Genomic DNA, 8,219 nt, shown 5'->3' with positions numbered 1-8,219 from the left:
AACAACCATTAATACACCAAATCCATCAAAACCTAAAAGGTTCTACTCCATAGAAATGGAGCACCTCTTCACAAATGAAATAAAAGTAGAGGAAAACATAAATACAATCCAAACCCGGATCTTGAGTGAGGAAGGAATGATGAAATCCTTGTGCTTGTTTTCTTCAAACTACTCCTTAGTCTCCTTGACCTCCCTAGGTCTAAATCTGTCCAAAAGTCCTTCTAAAATGGTGTTTTGGGGTATTTAAATCCGCCCTCAAAACAAAAAAGGACAAAACTACTCTTTTCATAGCGAAATAGGACTCTTCCCGGATAGGACATACGCGGTCGTGCACCTGAGGACTTCCTCATGCACTTGATTTGACGAGCCCAAAACACACACTTAAATTGTGCTCGCTAGTCAAAGATAGTATAGTATAATATCGTGTCCATAGGGATTGGAGTTAAACAATATTGCCGTAGTTTGTAGCTCGATTGCTATCTAGGAGAATCAAGAATTGAGATTTATACAATTAAGAATTGAAATTAACTAAGAATCTAAAACTATAGACTAATGACAATCACAACAAAGGTAAGCAAGGAAGTTATCAATGGGAGAAAATATGGGCTGATAGGATAGGTGCAAGATAATTGTTCAGGATCTAACTCTAGATAATTCACTTCTAATGTTCAAGTGAGTGTCTCGAATTCATGTAATTATCAGTACAATTGTTTAGTAGAAACTCTTCTCTCGATTAAGTCTCAACTTCACAATATGAACCAATTTAAGCTCGGTGAAGATATGCAAGAATTCGTAATGGATTGGTCTTTAGGTGATCCTCTTTCGATTATCGTCCTTACTAGGTTTAATCAAGGATTCAACTAGCCTCATTCGATTACATAGAAGAATCTATGAACTCAACCAATAATATAATGCAAAGATATCACAAGTTATGCCTCTTTCGGTTACAAGAACAAGTGAATATAGTTGCAACAATTAAATCTTCCAAAAATGATTAAAATACATAAAAATAGAGTTATAATCAACAAACAACCATCAATACACCAAATCCATCAAAACCTAAAATGTTCTACTCCATAGAAATGGAGCAGCTCTTGACAAATGAAATAAAAGTAGAGGAAAACATAAATACTATCCAAACCTGGATCTTGAGTGAGGAAGGAATGATGAAACCCTTGTGCTTGTGTTCTTCAAACTTCTCCTTAGCCTCCTTGACCTCCCTAGGTCGAAATCTATCCAAAAGTCCTTCTAAAATGGTGTTTTGGGGTATTTAATCCGCCCCCCAAAACAAAAACGGACAAAACTACCTTTTTCTTAGCGAAATAGGACTCTTCCCGGATAGGACATGCGCGGTCCCGCACCTAGGGACTTCTTCATGCAATTGATTTGCTGAGGGCAAAACACACACTTAAATTGTGCTCGCTAGTGAAAGGTAGTATAGTATAATATCGTGTCCATTTGGATTGGAGTTAAACAGTATTATCGTAGTTTGTAGCTCGATTGCTATCTAGGAGAATCAAGAATTGAGATTTATACAATTAAGAATTGAAATTAACTAAGAATCTAAAACTATTGACTAATGACAATCACAACAAAGGTAAGCAAGGAAGTTATCAATGGGAGAAAATATGGACTGATAGGATAGGTGCAAGATAATTATTCGGGATCTAACTCTAGATAATTCACTTCTAATGTTCAAGTGAGTCTCTCAAATTCACTTAATTATCAGTACAATTGTTTAGTAGAAACTTCTTTCTCGTTTAAGTCTCAACCTCACAATATGAACCAATTTAAGCTCGGTGAAGATATGCAAGAATTCGTAATGGATTGGTCTTTAGGAGAACCTCTTTCGATTATCCTCCTTACTAGGTTTAATCAAGGATTCAACTAGCATTATTCAATTACTTAGAAGAATCTATGAACTCAACCAACAATATAATGCAAAGATATCACAAATTATGCCTCCGTCGATTACAAGAACAAATGAATATATATGCAATAATAAAATCTTCCAAAAATGATTCAATTACATAAAAATAGAGTTGTAATTCACAAACAACCATTAATACACCAAATCCATCAAAACCTAAAAGGTTCTACTCCATAGAAATGGAGCACCTCTTCACAAATGAAATAAAAGTAGAGGAAAACATAAATACAATCCAAACCCGGATCTTGAGTGAGGAAGGAATGATAAAATCCTTGTGCTTGTTTTCTTCAAACTACTCCTTAGTCTCCTTGACCTCCCTAGGTCTAAATCTGTCCAAAAGTCCTTCTAAAATGGTGTTTTGGGGTATTTAAATCCGCCCTCAAAACAAAAAAGGACAAAACTACTCTTTTCATAGCGAAATAGGACTCTTCCCGGATAGGACATACGCGGTCGTGCACCTGAGGACTTCCTCATGCACTTGATTTGAGGAGCCCAAAACACACACTTAAATTGTGCTCGCTAGTCAAAGATAGTATAGTATAATATCGTGTCCATAGGGATTGGAGTTAAACAATATTGCCGTAGTTTGTAGCTCGATTGCTATCTAGGAGAATCAAGAATTGAGATTTATACAATTAAGAATTGAAATTAACTAAGAATCTAAAACTATAGACTAATGACAATCACAACAAAGGTAAGCAAGGAAGTTATCAATGGGAGAAAATATGGGCTGATAGGATAGGTGCAAGATAATTGTTCAGGATCTAACTCTAGATAATTCACTTCTAATGTTCAAGTGAGTGTCTCGAATTCATGTAATTATCAGTACAATTGTTTAGTAGAAACTCTTCTCTTGATTAAGTCTCAACTTCACAATATGAACCAATTTAAGCTCGGTGAAGATATGCAAGAATTCGTAATGGATTGGTCTTTAGGTGATCCTCTTTCGATTATCGTCCTTACTAGGTTTAATCAAGGATTCAACTAGCCTCATTCGATTACATAGAAGAATCTATGAACTCAACCAATAATATAATGCAAAGATATCACAAGTTATGCCTCTTTCGGTTACAAGAACAAGTGAATATAGTTGCAACAATTAAATCTTCCAAAAATGATTCAAATACATAAAAATAGAGTTATACTCCACAAACAACCATCAATTCACCAAATCCATCAAAACCTAAAAGGTTATACTCCATAGACATGGAGAAGTTCTTCACAAATGAAATAAAAATAGAGGAAAACATAAATACAATCCAAACCCAGATCTTGAGTGAGGAAGGATTGATTAGATCCTTGTGCTTCTGCTCTTCAAACTCCTCCTTAGCCTCCTTGACCTCCCTAGGTCGAAATCTATCCAAAAGTCCTTCTAAAATGGTGTTTTGGGGTATTTAATCCGCCTCCAAAACAAAAAATGGATGAAACTATCCTTTTCATAGCAAAATAGGACTCTTCCCGGATAGGACATGTGCGGTCGCGCACTTGGGGACTTGCTCGCGCACTTGGTCGTGTATTTTGCACACCGTTCTGCCCCAAGTGTGCGCCCAGTGTGTGATTGCGCACTTGGTCGCGAACCTGGGTATTATCAGTTAGGAATTTGGGAAAGTGTAAAACATGAATATTGTAGCCCTTTTGAATAGCTTTCCAACTATATATTGTGGAGCCCAAACAGATTTATGAGCTAAAGGTTATGTACATTTTACTGGACAATGCGCAGTATGCCTGCTCGATGCTTCGTTGCGTTCTTAAAGTGCACTATAATCTGTTGATCCCCGAACATGATCCCAACTTAATCCTTGGGCTTTTACTCAGACTTCAAAGCTCCAAAATAGCATGAATTCATTCCACAAAATCTACATAGATCGCAATCACTCCTACAAGGCATAAAACACAAAATTAATACAAAACACTAGCGATTAAAGGTCCAACTCAAATAAAGTGCAGTAAATTAGAGTGCAATAAGCGACTAAAACACAAGATTATAGCCTACCATCAACACCACAAACTTAAACCATTGCTCGTCCTCGAGCAATCAAATGACACTTTATATAGACACGGCTTTTTTTAACAACTCCCCTAACTCATTACACCAAGAATATGTAAAATAGACTAAGCACAATAGTGCAACATTTTCACCTCAAGAATTGACTCACAAGTACCATGTATTATTCACAACTTAATCACTTACTCTAACATAGAGGTCAACAATATTACCTTTCCTTAATGAATCAAGTGCCTTCACAGAACAATCGAGAGTAGTTCAACATACAATAGACATCAAGAACAAACAACTAGCAACTCAAGATAGAAAGAATTCACTCACTTTCAGAAAAATATTCATATGCCAAAAAAGATGAACCATAGGCTTTCCCATAGTGTACTACTCAACTAATCGAGCTCATTCAGTTAAGGATCAAGTAGGACTTTAATTAGTTGTAATGTAGGCTGCGGGACGGGTAGGAAACATTTAGATATAAGAGTAACTACATCTCCCTAAGCACTTTTAATACATATACTTAACCTTTAAACTCCACACTTATGTCAAACCATAACTGCACCTTCAAATCCGTATATGTCAACTCCCAACTTCTTTAAGTACAAATACATCAAGAGTTACCACAATCAATGAATATAAACTAATTTTCTTCTTCATTTTATTTTTCGATTCAAGTGGCTTGTACTTTTTTAAAACAGTGCACCTTTCTACTTATTTCAATAGTTCCACTTAAAAGCCCAACCAACCACCCCATACTTCAACTTTTACAAAGTTCATACCAATTTCAACTGCTCACGAGAGGTAAATTTTTCAAATAGATGGCCAATTCAAATAGAAGGGTAAGGCTTGTAATGTGGTTACCAAAGAAATAAGATTGCAGGCTCAATAGGGTTAACTACGATACATAATAATTTGGTGGTTAAAATATAAAGCTGGCTCAACAAAGAAACACCTATATCACTTCCAAGACTGAACAAATATACTATTTCGTTTTGCAAACAAACGGGGCAAGTTCTAGACATCAATTGCGCTGCATAGAATACACAAAGCCTCACACACACATGGCACATAACTCACTCAGGGTCGGACTTATCAAGACACTCTAATCAAAGTAGTTAAGCAAAGTTAAGATCATACAATTTAATTACTTTTACAAGAGTCAAAGACTGAGCCTAAGCGTCACAACTAAAGCACTTACAAACCTCAAGGAATAATAAAGGCAAGAGATATTGCTTTCATTTAAAATCACAACACAAGATCTCCTACTCCAAAAAATTAAAACTAACACCCTTGGAAACGAACCGCGGCACAAAGAAAAACCAAGGGGAAATTATTATTCAACCTAATGAAAATTATAAATTTTTTTTTCGACTTTAAAAATTTCAATCAAAAGAAATGAAAACACACCCAAGAAACGAAAACAACAGTTAATTACATATTTACATCCCCACCCCACACTTTAAATTGTGGCATGTCCCCATGACACACAAATAAAAAGCAAGAGGTCAAGAAAACTCCCCTGAACTTTATCCATTTTTGAGAACTTGTGAACTCCACCCCTAATTCTAAATGCATTTTTCGATTTCGCTCCTCGGGATTCTTTATGGAGCTCATCAGGCCAAAGTCCTTTAGGGATTTTTGAAAGACCCTCTCTTTTCTTTCTTTCTTGGCCTCATTTTGAGCGGTGGATTATTCCTGTAGGATTATCCTCAACTTGTTTTTGTATTCATTCACAAGATAAATCCATGCATATTCCTGTAAATCCCCAAAAACAAAATCCACATGATCAAGCTTAGAATAAGAAAATGATGAAAAAGGGTCATGTGAGTGTTCCTCTGGTATGTCCAAGACCATTTGTTCCTTATTTTGTTCTAATACAAATTGTGCTTTGGATAGGTGGATGGAGATTTGAACTCTTCTTTTATTTATACACAATCAACCAAAGCCTCATCTTCAATCATCTCAGTTGAAAACAAGTCCTCTTGCAGAGTGGAAAACTCTCTCTATAGATGTTCATCATCTCGCGTAGGCTCAATTTCACATGGTATCTCTTCCATATATTCACCATCACAATACAATGAGCTTTCTGAAAGTGTACTTATTATTTGACTCATTTGTATTGTTAGGTTGTTAATGGCTTCATCATCTTGTGTAAATCTCTCTTCCACCTTATTAATGAACTTATACATAATCTCTTCTAAACTAACAGTCTCCGCTTGAGGTGGTTGTCTCACTTCGCTTGCATTCCAATCATAATAAGGGTATTCATCCCTACCAGAATCAGAATTGTGCCCATATGAATCCTCATACCTGTACAGACTAGAGACAAAGTGAGAGTGTTCAAAAGATGAACCATAGGAAGAATACCTACCTGCTTGACAATCAACCCATAGATGATTTCCACCTCATCTAAAACACATAGCTGACCGCTGACAATGTTCAGCTGCTAACTCTTCAACTATTCTCTTAGGCTGGTTGTACTCCATCTTTACAACATTTAGAGTTCTATATCAAGAATATGTTCTTCAAGATTTCTTCAACAAAAATATCTTGAAGAGAAGTTAACATAACAAAACTAAAAATAAAGGAAAGAAAAAGAAAATATAAAAGCTAATTCCTGAACTAGCACTACAAACTATTTCAAACACTATTGATTGCCAATCCCAGGCAACGACGCCAAACTTTGATGAGCGCAAAACACACACTTAAATTGTGCTCGCTAGACAAAGATAGTATAGTATAATATCGTGTCCACATGGATTGGAGTTAAATAATATTATCGCAGTTTATAGCTTGATTGCTATCTAGGAGAATCACCAATCGAGATTTATACAATTAAGAATTGAAATAAACTAAGAATCTAAAACTATTGACTAATGACAATCACAACAAAGATAACCAAGGAAGTTATCAATGGGAGAAAATATGGGTTGATAGGATAGGTGCAAGATAATTGTTCGGGATCTAACTCTAGATAAGTCACTTATAATGCTCAAGTGAGTCTCTCGAATTCACTTAATTATCAGTATAATTATTTAGTATAAAATCCTCTCTCGATTAAGTCTGAATCTCACAATATGAACCAATTTAAGCTTGGTGAAGATATGCAAGAATTCGTAATGGATTGGTCTTTAGGAGAACCAACCTCTTTCGATTATCCTCCTAACTAGATTTAATCAATGATTCAACTAGCCTATTTCGATTACTTAGAAGAATCTAAGAACTCAACCTTTAATATAATGAAAAGATATCACAAGTTATGCCTCTTTCGATTAAAAGAACAAGTGAAAATAGATGCAATAATTAAATCTTCCAAAAACGATTCAAATACATAAAAATAGAGTTATAATCCACAAACAACCATCAATACACCAAATCAATCAAAACCCAAAAGGTTCTACTCCATAGACATGGAGAAGTTCTTCACAAATGAAATAAAAGTAGAGGAAAACAGAAATGCAATCCAACCCGGCTTCTTCAAACTCCTCCTTAGCCTCCTTGACCTCCCTAGGTCGAAATCTGTCCAAAAGTCCTTCTAAAATGGTGTTTTGGGGTATTTAATCCGCTCCGAAAACAAAAATGAATGAAACTACCCTTTTATTAGCGAAATAGGACTCTTCCCAAATAGGACATGCACGGTTGTACATTTGGGGACTTACTCGCACACTTGGCCGCGCATTTTGCACACCGTTCTGCCCCAAGTGCTCGCCTAGTGCGCGATCGCGCACCTGGGTGGTATGAGTTGGGAATTTGGGAAAGTGTAAAACGTGAAAGTTGTAGGCCTCTTAAATAGATTTCAAACAATATATGGTGGAGCCCAAACGGATTTCTGAGCTAAATGTTATGTGCATTGTACTTGATAATGCGCAATATGCCTGCTCGATTCTTCGTTGCATTCTTAAAGTGCACTATCATTCGTTGATCCCCGAACACGATCCCAACTTAATACCTGTGCTTTTACACAAACTTCAAAGCTCCAAAATGCATGAATCCATTTCACAATATCTACATAGATCGGAATCACTCCTACAAGGCATAAAATACACAATTAGTGCAAAACACTAGCGAATAATGCTCCAACTCAATTAAAGTGCAGTGAATTAGAGTGCAATAAGCGACTAAAATACAAGATTATAGCTTATCATTAGCCGTGATGGGGCCCAATGTTGTCTCTAGGCATGCCAACAATGAACTAGTCAAGTATTTATTCTTTTTAATAATTTCAAAGTAGTTGATTTTTATTTATTAAGTAAATGAGAAGTGGAAAATTTGATAAAGTAAAGCGCCAAC

This window comes from Nicotiana tabacum, unplaced genomic scaffold, assembly GCF_000715075.1.
Source record: "Nicotiana tabacum cultivar K326 unplaced genomic scaffold, ASM71507v2 Un00032, whole genome shotgun sequence".
Taxonomy (NCBI): domain Eukaryota; kingdom Viridiplantae; phylum Streptophyta; class Magnoliopsida; order Solanales; family Solanaceae; genus Nicotiana; species Nicotiana tabacum.
This window is presented reverse-complemented; position numbering follows the sequence as displayed.